This window comes from Podarcis liolepis (assembly GCF_965112155.1).
Source record: "Podarcis liolepis genome assembly, chromosome: 1".
NCBI classification, from domain to species: domain Eukaryota; kingdom Metazoa; phylum Chordata; class Lepidosauria; order Squamata; family Lacertidae; genus Podarcis; species Podarcis liolepis.
In genome coordinates this window covers 111,426,519-111,442,093 of record NC_139554.1, presented here as the reverse complement: position 1 = coordinate 111,442,093, position 15,575 = coordinate 111,426,519, and the positions used below count along the sequence as shown (strand labels likewise).

At 41.3% G+C, this 15,575-nt stretch overlaps 1 protein-coding gene across 1 annotated transcript in view; it reads left to right on the top strand.

Moving 5' to 3' along the window:
- ZNF804A (zinc finger protein 804A) overlaps window positions 1–15,575 on the top strand; it is a 240,386-nt gene that overhangs the window by 196,437 nt on the left and 28,374 nt on the right. The gene's annotated exons all lie outside the window — the stretch shown is intronic.

The window sequence follows — 15,575 nt, the reverse complement described above, 5'->3', positions numbered from 1 at the left end:
AAAGTTGCCATTTCTTTAAATCACCTGGGTCTACAGAATTAATTAATCTTCAGATTGCAATGATAAGCCTAAATTAGGCTATAGATTTTTGTTAAATTGCTTCCCATTCCCCAAACACCTAAGCTGGAAAATGATTGAAAAGTTAATATGTTCCACCCAAATGAGAAATGTAGGATTCCCCCTCCTCAGCCCCTGACCTTGGAAAAGAACAACATGACCAGGCCCCAAACGTTTGGGAGGCATATAATCTCATAGGTAATATGAACTATAGGCGGAAGATCTAAATAGGAGATTTGTTAGCATAATCATATTATCTTGAGATACCTCAACAATAGGCACTGAATTTGTCACAAACCGTAACTGCTGCATCCTGTAAAGCAGTGAGTCAGTGATTTATAACTAAAAACCAGGAGGATTGGGGAGGACTTCCCAAATGTTGTTGCAATTGCCCTAGAGATGGTATGCACAACTTGCCACTTGTTCAGCCAAATTTGCTCACCATCATGCTTGAAAACACCACAGTCCCCATAAGGGACATGGGTGGTGCTGTGGGTTAAACCACAGAGCATAGGACTTGCCGATCAGAAGGTCGGTGGTTCAAATCCCTGCCACGGGATGAGCTCCTGCCAACCTAGCAGTTCGAAAGCATGTCAAAGTGCAAGTAGATAAAATAGGTACTGCTCCAGTGGGAAGGTAAACGGTGTTTCCGTGCGCTGCTCTGGTTCGCCAGAAGTGGCTTAGTCATGCTGGCCACATGACCCGGAAGCTGTATGCCGGCTCCCTCGGCCAATAAAGCAAGATGAGCGCCGCAACCCCAGAGTCAGTCACGACTGGACCTAATGGTCAGGGGTCTCTTTACCTTTACTTTTAAGGCATTAAAAAATAAGGAACCATACTGGGCTGTCCAACATGGCTGTTAAGCTGCATTTCACTTAGTGTATCACCAATTATGGGAGCTAGAACCACTACAAAGGGCAACTCCGAGGCTGATTTCATACATATATGTTCAGTAAACACTTGGGTTTTTGCCATACAGCAAAGCTTTCTTTGCAAAGAAACTAGAATGAGCTTCACTGCCTGCCCACTACTTGTCCCCCCCCCCCTGCAAATGATATGTCTCAATTGTTTTCAAGAGATGCAGTTGCAGACAATGTTTTTGATCTGGTCTATCCACAGTTATCATGGCAGCATTCTGACAGTGGTGTCTCCAAGCACGGCTGTTTGGGGGGGGTGCTCTAATATTGGGGAGTTTCATGGATGGACTGGGCCATGTGCATGTGGTCATGACTCTGAGTGTGGAGGGTCAGACAATTTTCTTCCAGACAAGGAAGAACATACATGACATATAGAGAGAGGTTAGCATATAGAGAGATAAGGCTAGCAGCACTTTCAGATGTGAATCAACTTTCACAAATGAACTAACAGAAGAGCATACTAGGCTATTGGCCTTGCCTCTTCTTCCATCACAACTGTCTCCTGCTGTTCCGGCAAAGCTACACTTTTCCTTCTTTTTATTTTTCACGGTGGGTCTTTCAATGTATCTGTGAACCTTCCCAACCTTGTGACCTTCCAATGCTGCTGGACTGCAACTCCCATCAGCCTCAGCCAGCATGGGCAATAGTCAAGGGCAATGGGAGTTGTAGTCCAAAACATTTAAAGGAACAGTAAGTTGAAAATATCGGGTAAACATTGCAGTGAGGCCTACTCACCTACACAGCACACCATTCTTGTTACCCAGCATTGATTGTTTCAGGCAGTATGACTTCCCCTGCTTTGATAAAAGTTTGCATAAACTGCAACCAGCCCATTGCCTTGTACAAATCTGAAACCTAGTAAAGTACTGGACAATGGACAATGGCCTTTTCCAGTCAGCCATTTGTCCATACCTGATGATTTCGTACTGTAATCTGTTGATATTAGTGTTTCCCAAGCATTTGACACATGGGCCCTTCTTTTCTGGATTAGAATTCAGAGGCACACCTTTTTACACACACACACACAAACACAATCTATCTGTCTAGAGCAGGCATGGCCAGACTCAGCCCTCCAGATGTTTTAGGACTACAATTCCCATCATCCCTGACCACTGGTCCTGTTAGCTAGGGAAGATGGGAGTTGTAGTCCCAAAACATCTGGAGGGCCAAGTTTGGCCATGCCTGGTCTAGAGTGTTCAACACCCAGGAGAAATAAGAAGGCATTCTCCTTGAAACTGCATTAAATCTTGGTTATATGGCCTAGTTAAACACCTTACCCCTTTTGCTCAATCTGCTATGGATGGGGGTTGATTTTCTAGGTACCAGGGTACTTCTGGGATCCCCTCACAACACCTGTCAGCTGTAGGACAGCTATACCAGGGATTCCAGGGACACTTTTACTCTATTGGTAAAGATGGGTGAGGTGGAGATGTCAGTGCTGCATGGACTTTCCAAATGTGAGAGTGGTGGATGCACCCAACATGGTGGCTTAGTTTTTTCAAGGCACATGTAATGCCCTGTTCATGGCTGACTAGTTTGTCCTGGCACACAACTTGGGAATCACTAGTTTAAACTATGTTAGTCACATTTAGGTCCTATTGAAACCAATGGGGCTTATGTTAGTTGTGATTAACTTGTCACATCCCCCCGCCCAACCCAGTGGGACTGTAGTGTGACCAACTTAGTTTGGATTCAGCCCATTCATTTTATTTTCATTCCTGTATATTGTTTCAAGTATCTGTATATAAGGACAGTATCCAATGCACATGGTGTATGTTCCCCTATTGTATAGTTTTGTCATGTTATTTTAAGTCTTTTCTATTGAATTTAGAGACAATTTTTTATAAAGCAAGCTAAAAAAAAAGGTTGTGAATAAAATGTCATTAACTGTATAAAAAAATAATGCAACTTGCTATACAATATGTATATATTAACATTTTGTAGAGCATCCTGGATTTATGTATACAGCAACTAGATGCTTAAATATTATTTTTCCTGATAGTTTTCAGTCTCCTTTTTTTGCTCTTGCTATATACTTTATAAAGATTTAATTCTCTCTCCTTTGTCGGCTAGCGACACCTTTCAAGTTTCTTAGGATTTATATTTGCAAATATGAACTAGGGCTTTTTTTGTACTTTCAATTGTAAAAAAATAAATTGTATCTGCTGTACGAATGATACGACTTCTTGTTCAGGATATTATATTCAGTCTTCACTGCTGAGGTTTCAAATTTATTTTCTACTCAGTTTCTAAATGATAGATCATCACTATAATCCATTGGAGGGGAAACCAGACCACAGACACAGCTTTTAAATCTTTGTCTGCTATTAAAGACTTCCAACATGCCTGCACAGCTCATTGGTTCCATGCCTAGCTCCAGGGAAGTTTTGCCTTCTGCATTTCAGAGTCTTCGGCATCAGTTTGCTATAATACAAATCTTACTAGAAAACTACTGAAGCCAAACTTGCACATAAGACTTTATGAACATTTCAAGCTGCTTTGTAATGAGTCTAATCGTTGGTCTATCTATCTCAGTTTGTTGGGCAGTAATTTTGTCAGATCTCAGATGAAAAAAATGTTTTCCAAGTCCTTAGATCCTTAAACTATAGGTTCCAAGGATTCATAGGACTTTGTGCACACAAAGAACATTCTCTGTCACCATGCTACGACCTCCAAGACACATTTTTTCATTACTAAGTTATAGTTGCACTTATTATGTGCATCTCTGCACTTTTCCCATAAGCAAAAATCTCTTTTTTTATATAACTTTCTAAAATGTATCCCAAGGTGATTATAATCATAGCAACAATAAAAACAAAATATGATCCATCACAAAACAATCAACACTAAAAGGCATCAGCTAAATAGAAAAAAAAGACCAGGCATCAATATAATCCCTGCAAAATGCCTGGGCAAAGCGAATTATCGGAAACTAATACCCCAAAATATTGTAATGCCAACACCAGCCAAACCTCCGTAGGGATTAAAATGTTATGGTGCCCCCATAGAAAATGCCCTCTCCTTTGAGCAAGGGTAACACTCTTCTGTAGACAATAGGACGTGGGAAATTCCTCAGTTGAAACTGTAATACCCAATCAGGGCCTAACACTCTACTCAATATTCACACATATTTTGATGCTACTAGTAAGGAGAATTGGTTCACATAATCCTTCCCCTCACTTCACATTACCAACCCAAGGTCCACTTTCTCCTCACATGTGCCTGCGATTCACTTGATGACTTCATCAAGTGAGGAATGAGCCATCACAGATAAAACACCATCAATACAACTTGTTTACCACTTCACACCAATAAAATGCTTTTCAACGGCATCAGTCCACACATCAAATGAGAGGTGCATGCATGTCTAAAAAGAACCAAGGGTAAACATAGCATGCAGACCAAGTAAAGAAATATATGGCCATGATCATGGTAGCTGAGAAAAATGCCCATACAATTATGGGATCTGCTGCCAGTTTTTATCCAATCCACAAGGTCTCGCTGAGTGTTTCAGCATGTTTCAGAAGAATATCCATAGGTATTTTTATGTTTGCATATTGCTCTTTTATATCACATTTTCCCCATCTCTAACTACGTTTTCTCTTGGCATGTCCACCAATCTACCTGTGTCAACAGCAGACAGGATAATGACAAGGAAATTGTATATCATTTGCATGAAACAAAGTCTGCTTTTCTATCTGGAGAAGTGATTTAGTAGAACTATATATCAGTGCACAAAATAAGAATTTCAGCCTTTCAGTCATTGCATGAAATTAGACCATGCTATCTTCTTTTGTGCAACTGATTCACCCCCACTGACTCCCACCCCATGCCAAAAGAGCATTTTAATTTAGTCACACAACTCTACATCAGCCTTTAGTGTGTGTAGTAAAGGTTTGAAATTTAGGTCTAAGTGCTATTGCAATTTGCAAACGCTTATTTGTAAACATTCGAGCCATTTTGAAATGAGTATTGGATAAAGAAATGTAATAGTCTCAGCCCCAGGAGATATGCCTAATGGCCAAGGATGATGGGAGTTGTAGTTCAGCAACATCTGGAAGGCCACACTTGACCTAAAGCAAGTTTTTAGGTAAATTTGGGTGGTCTGGCTGTGGTGTGTTGAAATTTTGGTGGATTTTCTAATAATGCTTTCTCCCACCTCTAACTAAGATGTGTGAATAGCTGAAAGAGCAGCATAGGTGCTCCTCCATCTAATTTTATTGCATTGTATTGATATGTTAGGTGGAAAACGTCACCAAATATACTCAGAAGTAAGTCCCACTGAATTCCATGAGGCTTACTCCTAGGGACGTGGTGTCAGGATATCAGCTGACCTGACAAAATGATGAGGTCATGACACTTTTCAGGACATAGAGAGATACTGATGAAATTGTTGTAGCCATCCTGAGCCCACAGCATAGGGCAGGGGTAGGCAACCTAAGGCGCGCGGGCCAGATGCGGACCAATCGCCTTCTCAATCCGGCCCGCGGACGGTCTGGGAATCAGCATGTTTTTTACATGAGTAGAATGTGTCCTTTTATTTAAAATGCATCTCTGGGTCATTTGTGGGGCCTGCCTGGTATTTTTAAATGAGTAGAATGTGTCCTTTTATTTAAAATTCATCTCTGGGTTATTTGTGGGGCATAGGAATTTGTTCATCCCCCCTCCCAAAAAAAATAGTCCAGCCCACCACATGGTTTGAGGGATGCTGGACCGGCCCATGACTGTAAAAGGTTGCTGACCCCTGGTATAGGGTGCGATATAAATATAAATAAATAAATGAGGATGGGGAAATTTACAAAAGTATTGAATTCCCCCTCACCCACCTGCCTTTCTGTAAGCAACAACTCTGTGGTGACAGAGAAGAAAGGATTCCCTGACACAATGCAGTGTGACACTCACATTAATAGCATCAGCCTTCAGATAACTCAGGCACCAGAAAGATTAATTACCCACAAAGATTTGAGAAACAAACACCTACTGGAATATTTTCTTTTTTGCAGCAAGTCAAAGCTGTCCGTCCTTGCTTCATTAAAAGGCATACGGAACTTGTACCTGGGGAATCTAAACATTTTTAAAACTCTCTTGCTGTGATGCCACACTGTGAGGTGCTGTATCAACGTACATTTCCCCATCATTTTTCATTATCAGGCGGAGTTATGAAGCTTAACGCACATGATGGATTTGATATGACAGATGCGTCATCAGGACCACCTGAACACAGCTTCTCAAAAACTAGAAGCCTGCTTCGTATTTTTATTTTGAAGCTCGCTTAAAAAAAAAAAAATCTTCTTAAAATGAAGATTAAAAAACATCTTCCGAGCTGTTGATGCTCAACCGATTAGATTGCTGCTACTGGTAAGTTGAAAGCATGAAACTTAATCTGAGCTAGGGCTCACCGGGACATATTCCTAAAATGTATTTTTCAATGTCACAGCCTGAGAACCTATTTTTCAATGCCAAGATTCAGCCCTCAAACATGTCAAGTAATATTAAAGAGCCTTGAACAGGTAGGGAGAGAGTTTTCATCAACACTGAGTAATCACAATCAGCCGCACACATGTGCAATGAGGAGAGAGATGTCAGAGTGCAATTTCCAGGCTGGTTTGAGACTCTGGACCCATTATTATTATTATTATTATTATTATTATTATTATTATTATTATTATTAAAAAGTAAGCCAGGTGAAAAATGCACACACCACAGCCCAATAGCTTTAGCCCTTTGTGCATCTTTTAAAACTGTGTAGGTTCAATGTGTGGAGAGAGAAGGGGAATCCTACCCAATGGGAACTGAATCAAATGTCTAAAGACTGGAAAATGTTTATTGAATATATGGGAAATAATTGTGTACAACTGAAAATTCTGGCAGCATTAAGATAAATTCAACAGTGTAAATAAGTTTTGGTGGATGCAATAATGGCATACTGAATGGTATAGTTTTTGTAAAATATGCAGGGATTTATGATATGTAAAATGAACCATGGAAAAAGAAGAAGGGAAGTCACAGATATCTTAAGGAGTAGAATGAGTATTTTAAATTGTAAAACTGTGTGTGTGTGTGTATGAGAGAGAAAACTGAATAAAATTTCTCCCACATCCCTATCTGAAGGTCTGAACAGGTGGCAATGCTAAGCCAATCATTTCAGCTGAGGTTTTCTCATGACATCAGGTTTGGCACAGTGCTAGAATAAAGTAAACCTAATGCTATGTGTCTGGTTGTGTGAACCATCTCTATGAACTGAGGATATTTTCCAATCTTTGGGACAATGCATGGAGGTCAGGGATGCAGGTGTACAGAATCACCCTCCCTTGAGCCTAACTCTTTTTTCTTTTCTTTTTTGAGTGTGTGATAATTGTTCTGTTACATGATGCAGTTTATGGCTGAAATACCTACTGTTTTTGAAGTTAATTCAGACTTTTTTCAGAGTACAGTACTTAAGAAGGGGTTACTTATTTAAGAGCATAGGGAGAGTCTTGATGGACGTGGCCAATGGTCTGTCCAGATCAGCATCCAATTTCTCATACTGGCCAACCAGCTGACTATAGGGAACCCACAAGCAAGTCACAATTGCAATAGCTCTCTTCCATCTTTTCCCCAGAAGCTGGTAGTCAGTAGAGTACTGCCTCTAAACTAGAGAAAGCTGAAATAAACTGAAATAAAAAATAATCATGGTGTGCTCCCAAACCAGCAATCATGTCTAAAAAACCTTATATCAGCAGCTGCTACTGGTACAAAAAAAAGTCCATGGTCTTGCAAACCAATAATAATGTGCTGCGGCTTGTGGGTTGTAACCAATGTTAGTTCTACCCAGAGTAGAACTTTGAAATGAATGGACATGGATTAATTCTCTTAATTTCAATGGGTCTACTCTGAAGAAAACTTAGTTTGGCATGACCTTGTCTCCATTCAGGCATGGGGTTTATTGCGCAGTTTAAATGCTACCACTTCTGTCTCAGTTTCTACAATTCCTTTTATACTGAAGTACCTGTTGCACCACGGAACTGTGCCTTTTTTTATCAACAGACCACCACGTCGTGTTAAATTTTAAATGGTGGGAAAGAGCTCCAAATTTCATTGTATGAGCAGCAGCAGCATGAAAACCACAGGGAAATTACAATGCAAAACTCCTGTGATTTGCTGACTTAGCAGGTTACAAATGGATTTCTTTTTTGAGGGGGAGATTAAGATGGAAGAGAGCGCTAATTTTTGCAGATTCCACTAGATTTCTAGAAGCTGCTTTTATGTCATGTGCAAGATCACATGAATTGGAAAAAGATAACAGGTGAGGAAATGTCAGGAAGAAAGACAGAAGAAAGTACTGTATGAATTTATCCCTTGTTTCACAATGAAAACTTGGGAGAGTCAAATTACAAGATTAGGATTCCTCACACAAACATCACCCGACTTTGTTGTGTCTATCTGTTAAATGTGCAGAGGATAGTAGTACCTTTTAAATATATTGTTGGGTGAAGTTTTTAATTAATTCTGTTTATTGCTGGTTTTATCTGATTTTAATGTCTTTGTTATTTTTATTTTTTTATTGTATTAGCAGAAACGAAGATGATGATGATGATGATGATGATCTTTTTTTCCTGGCTGTCAACAAACTTATAAAGACAAGACAATGGATGCTTGAGGTGGTCTTGAAACATACATTCACACAAAGGAGATGGAGTAAAGCTGCCTTGTTTGTAAGCTGAACTGAATTTCCATCTAGTCTTCTAGCCCAGAAGCATGCTTGGCAGAACCGGTACAAACTTTTTGTAGCGAAGAAAGCATAAGCTTGCCCAGGAAAGAGATCTATACTGATACCTTTCTGAATGAAGGCATCTTCTAGTTTGCAAGCATCATTTTAGCAAAATGGAAAATACAATTTTCACATTAAAATTGCAAAGGAGCAAGGTTGAACATTCATTTCCCCCAGTATACCTTACTTTTCACTATATCTAAGTCACCACATGACAATGCTGCTAAACAGAAAATTAATGTCACACATGAAATAATCCAATATGGGTCTAGTTCTATGAGATTCATTTTTTAAAGAAATAATAATAATATTTTAGCTAAATATCAGTTGGCCCATGCAAAAAAAATATTTGCCTACAATATTTTAAAACTTGATACATCTAGGATAGTCCTAGTATAAAACTGATTGGTATAGTTAAAGCTATGGTTTTCCCAGTAGTGATGTATGGAAGTGAGAGCTGGACCATAAAGAAGGCTGATTGCCAAAGAATTGATGCTTTTGAATTATGGTGCTGGAGGAGACTCTTGAGAGTCCCACGGACTGCAAGAAGATCAAACCTATCCATTCTGAAGGAAATCAGCCCTGAGTGCTCACTGGAAGGACAGATCGTGAAGCTGAGGCTCCAATACTTTTGCCACCTCATGAGAAGAGAAGACTCCCTGGAAAAGACCCTGATGTTGGGAAAGATGGAGGGCACAAGGAGAAGGGGACGACAGAGGACGAGATGGTTGGACAGTGTTCTCGAAGCTACCAGCATGAGTTTGACCAAGCTGCGGGAGGCAGTGGAAGACAGGAGTGCCTGGCGTGCTCTGGTCCTGGGGTCATGAAGAGTCGGACATGACTAAATGACTAAACAACAACATATTATAATAAGGAATAAAGAGTGAAATGTATGGTAAAATGGGGCATCATTTAGAGCAGGGATGGTGGGGGCTGTGGCCCTCCATATGTTGTTGGGTTACTACTCCCATCATCCCTCATTATTGTCTATGCTGGCTGGAGCTGATGGGAGTTGGAGCAACGTAAAGTGTGGAAATATAGTCTGTTAGTCCTTTGAAATATTCCCTTCTAAGTTGTGTCCAAAGTTTCCTACTACACTTAGCATAGAAAGAGACCACACATTTGGTAAATTAAAAAGGGTTTACTTACAAACCAAGGGTCAGATTCATGTGCTTTTCCATATAGCAGTAAGAAAACACAGGCGGTAAAATTTTGGTTCCAAAGTGGTTAGAGTTTCTAAATTATTTGTATAGAAACACAAAGATGGCTTGCTTTAGCCATGTGGTCAAAGCCTGGAGCAGCTTAGACCTCCTTACCAGTAGAGTTCACATGGTGGAAAGTGGGAGAACAAAGACTTGATAACCCTTCCTCCCAAGGAACCTCCCATGGTTATGGGGAGTGACCTAGCTACTCCTGGCACTATAGCTTACTCTATAGTTTTAACTCATTCATGCATTAATTATACTTAAGGATGTTGGTTTTATGAGGCTGCTTTTCCCACAGGCCTTTCTTCTCCAGTCCACTCCCCAAGGGCATTGTCCTGTCATTCATACGATAGGGATTGTGAATCTGTCAATTTCAGTTTCTCCCAGGTTTCTCCCCACCTCCCATCAATTGTACCTCACCGCATCAGTTTGCAATTCTTTTTAAAGGCCTCTTAAAACTTCATTGGCATTTTTGTTCAATTTTTTTCCAGTGTACACATTTGTATGCAGTTTTGCCCCACACACACATTTTTGCCAACAGCATTTTTGCACAACCTTCTGTAATATAATGCATTTTTGTGCATTAAGTATCACTAATACATGCATTTGTACACAAGCTGCACCGGAGCACATGCATTTTTGTACATACCCCTTGGCTGGAGAACTGCACTGTTTCAATTTGTGTACTGTTTCAGAAAGTGTGAATTTGGTACAATTGCCTCAAATGCAAATGGAATCAAATTTCTCTTCCATCTGTACATGCAGATAAACTGAGATGGAAGTGAGATTGAAGAGAGGGGGGAAAGCCAAAGTCAGTGATGCTGGTTGTATTCAGCTCAACATATGGCTCCTATTTTTATATTTTTTCAAGTTGCTTATCAGGACTCTAACACTAATCCATGACAGTAGATTGAAAAGAGACAAATGACAACAACTTGCAGTTTACAAATGGAACAAACAAAGAACTTGGCTTAAATGCAATGTAGGGGACGATGGATCCTTGTATAAGCTGGGTTTTGCATGATATAACATTATTCAACACTAGTTGAAGGAATAAAACACTCAAATAAAACCAGTTAAACAATATGATTTTATAACTGTGCTACGTGGTTGTTAAACCACCCATATTATTCCACAAATCATACTCACGGCCTATTAAAATGGCTGTTTCCCCACAATGGCTTGAAAAATCACTAGACGTTAGACAACTGTAAAAATAGATCTGGCTATAATTTTATTTAAATAGGTACAGGCGCTGCCATTATAAAATAATTATAGACCTTTTGTTAATACCTCTTCAGTCTGCCATTATGAATAATAAGTGAAATACAGGTGGATGGCATAGCTTAACTTACACAGTTATTAGGATCCGATCCTTTCATTTAGGAGTAGTCCTCCTAGACCGTAGAGAGGCATCTAATCAGTCAGAAAGTAAGTTAGAGATCTATAGAAATGGAATGAGACTCCATTAGTACTACTTGAGATTATAATTTACCACTGACTTAAATTTCTGCACATGGCTCAATCGTTTCAAAAAGCGACAGAATTGAGTTTTGCATCAAAACTCCCCATTATCAAATCAGGACCTGTGCTGTGCCAAAAACCAAAATACGGTAGACCCTAGTCAAATCCAACAGCATCCAGCCTGTTTTTGTTTTTCTCTTTCACAAGTTTGCTCTGAGTGGGAGATACACAGTCTCTAAGGTAGCCCCGTAGTCAAGGCCTCAGGCAGAATCAAAACAGGAGAGAGTGTGATGGATTCGCAGCAAAAATAAAATCTGTGAGTGTGTGTGTGAGAGAGAGAGAGTGAGAGAGAGAGAGAGAGAGAGAGAGAGAGAGAGAGAGAGAGATTACAATGTAGCCATTAAGAGAATTATTACTTTTATTGACTATTTTACAGTTGACTTCAACTTACAGTTGACTTGCGCTATCAAAAAGAATGGGGTCATAGATTTTCAAAAGTCTTTTGTTTCTCCAAATAATTTAAGATATAGCTCAGTTACGCTGGCAGTTCCATTCAAAATCTGAGTTCAACATCTAGAATTTCAAGTTGTATTCTTGTGGTCCCATTAGATTGCCTTATTGATTGGCCTACCATTGATTTACAGGCTGCTCTGCCTGGAGCCATGATAACACCGAGTTTGTCTTTCAGCCGTACATTCCATTTCAGCATACTCTATTCATACTTAGTGTTCTGCATCTTTAACTAGCTGTGTTCTTTTAAGTTGGGTTTCCCGAGCAGAAAACCCCAGCCCTTTTTTACAGAGACGCGACATTCACATGGATTTACAAAAGGTACATTGACAGACATTGTGTAGAATTAACTAACTCAGCTTTAACAGGAAATTAACATCTGTTTCTTCTGTTCCCGTGCTTCAGTTAATGTGAGGCATGCCATGACCCATCCATTCCATGACTGGCAGAACTAGACGGTTCACTTTCAGTTGCCGCTTCACGGCTAGCTGCCAAAAGTTGATTCTGCCACCTCTGTACCTCCCAGAATTCCCTGGGAATTCTGCATGGTGTGGGAGCTTCTTTATAGTGATCCTAGTGCTAGTGCAATGCCAGACTGAGGAGATGGCTTACCCTCCCCCCCCCGTGTCTCTCTAGAGCATGGGTTGTCAACAAGGAGTCTGCCAGAAGTTGCAGGACTACAACTCCCATCATCTCTGTCCACTGACCATGCTAGCTGGAACTGATGGGACTTGGTGTCCAACAACATTTGCAAAGCACCACATTGATCCCCCCCCCCATTCTAGTACAAGTTTACACCAGTGATGTTGTGCTGCCATTGTGCAGCAGGCTGTAAGGCAATTTATAAGTCTTCCTTCCTTCCTTCCTTCCTTCCTTCCTTCCTTCCTTCCTTCCTCCCTCCCTCCCTCCCTCCCTCCCTCCCTCCCTCCCTGTTTCTGAACAAGTGCACACAGCAGTACTCATGATGTTTAATCTAGCTGTATAGAATTTGCTTTTAGTATGTTTTTTAATGCTGGTTTTAATGTATGCGTGCATTTGCTTAAAATATTGTAAATCAATTTGAATTGCCATGGCAAAAAGGCAACTAATACATTTAATTAGCTAACAACAACAACACTTTAGAAGAAGAAGCAGTGGCTGTAATATTTATCAGGGGTGTGTGATTTGGGGAAATCGGTGTGATTTGGGGAAGGTTCTCATATTTCTGCCATTTCTGCCATTAACAAAGCATCTCACAGCAAACCAAGGATTCCCTAAACTTCTGTGTTGGATTGTGGTCTTGACTGGCTAAAACATATGTGGCAATGTTGTTTTCCTTTCTTTCTGAGAAAGGAAGCCAAACTGACTGAGGAAACCAATAGAGCTTGAGAAGAGAGAGGATGGTGAGATGGGAACCCTTTTGTTTTGATGGGCAGGTCTGGCTGTTAATCACATTGAATTATTTCCCCACGTATTCCATTCAGTGTTTTAGGGGAGGGATCAAAATCTGTGTTTTGTTTTTCATGTGGGTCCATGCCAAGGGATAGAAAACCTGGTGACCCCCAGATGTTATTGGATTACACCTCCCGTCATCACGGACCATTTGCCAAGTAGGCTGGAGATGATGGGAAGTAGAGTTTTCTAGCCATGAGCTCTGCCTTCCCTTATAGATATCAATGAAGATATGTCCATTGTATCCTAAAAAAATACATGGTGTTGAGGAGAAGTCTACCAATTGCTAACAACCCAAGGCCCTTGCTTGGGGGTGATAACATACCCACCTCAGTCTTTCCAGAGGAGTTATGCTATTTTCCCACAACCCCCTGGACCTCATACAACAAAGCCAGAAAGAACCATCCTTCCCCCAAGCAGGGCATTTGAGAGCAAAGAACAGAAAGTTGCAGTACTATACCACTGTTTAAGCCAGTGATTCCCCCCCAGCTGTTTTGGGACTACAACTCCCATCATCCCTAGCTAACAGGACCAGTGGTCAGGGATGATGGGAATTGTAGTCCCAGAATGGCTGGAGGGCCATGTTTGGCCATCACTGGTTTAAACTAACACAATTATGTAAATCTCCACAAAGACACACACATACACACAGGCAGCAGTTTGCACAAGCAGCACATCTTAATGAATGGGGTCACACATTTCTGAGGACCTCACAAAGGGGCAAGGTAAATGTGAATTTTACTTTGTGCTTGTGGTCTTCACCAACCCTTCAGGCAATGATCACAACATGTTGATATGTTGACACAAAAATAAGTGCTTTTCTTCTTTGTCTTGAAACCTACTGTCAGGGGCTGCCTCAGGTCTCAGCTCACAAAAGACCAACGCCAAGCTCTTCTTATATACAAGGATGTTTATTGCAGTTCATTATTGGTTCCACAACCGAGGCGCGCAGCCCCGCGTCTCTAACGTCAGACATTTGAAGTCCCCTCTGAGTCGGTCCCGCCTCTACACCAACTTAAGAGGCTTGTGCTAGACCACCTCTTCCTGTCTTTCCTTTTCCGCAGGGTCTTTCTGCCCCCCTGGGTTCCTTCCCTCCTGCTCTCTCCTGAAGCGGATTCCTCAGATGCCTGTTCCCCCCTCCTTCGTGCTTTGGGGCTAGGCTCCTCCTCCGGGCTTTCTCCATTTCCGCGCGCCTCCACATTTGAACTTGGTGCGCGTTCGCTACCCCTGACCTTCCTTTTGACACTTACACTACTCCCTGTACTACTCTCCGCCTCTTCCGGCAGGACGTCCTGCCCCGATCTCCTTCCCCTGTCTCTTTCCTGCTCCGCTCCGTGTGTCACACTGGGAACTCCCCTCTCTTCCCTTCGTTCCTGCTGGGAAGCCGGCCCCGATCTCCCACTCCCGCTCGGGGTTTCCCTGCTGCTTCCCTGCTCCTGGCAGGTCCCCCCTGTGACCCCCCTTGTCCTGACTAGGGGCGCCCCCTCCTGAGAATCCTCCGATTCACTTGAGAGACTCATGGAAGATCTCAAGTCATTGTCATCCTCTTCCTCACTGTCCTGGGATTCTTCCTCGTCGCTCTCCGTCTCCTCCCTCACCTGTGCCTCTGTCTCTGAACCCCTGACACCTACTTTTGTGTCAGTTTTATTAGTGTGGTCCTGATTTTGGGGTCTGAACTAGGGATGGGGTGGGAATCCAGCAAAAGAATATACCTATGCAGAATCACAGGATCTGCACCATCCTAGCCAATGTGCAAATTGACTTGTTTGTTTGCTCAGGTATAACCACATTGCTAAATACTCTAGATAACTTACAGAAGCCATACAAGGTGGTCTGAGAGCTGCTTCTCTGCCTTCTCTTTGCTATTTTAAAAGAAAATCATTACATGAGGGGATCTGGGATCCTAATGCTGACACATTGAAAACAAACAAACCTCCCTGAGAGCAATGTGCCTGGCTCTCAAGGGGAATTATCCATAAAAAGAAACATTGGATACATTTTCTATTCATTTTTAAAACAAAAACAAAACACCATGCAACTGTTGAGATTTCTATTCCACCTTAAGAAGCAGACATGGAACTGTTGCGTGTCACATGTCTGTTTACATTCCAGCACAGTATGCTGGGAACTTCCGTTGTGTTATAGCTTTTGTTTTTCTCTGTCTCTCTGAGAAGACAAAGAGAGACGACATGTTTCTTTGTCCTGATTTATGATTAATAAATGCGTAGTTGTAGTATGCTT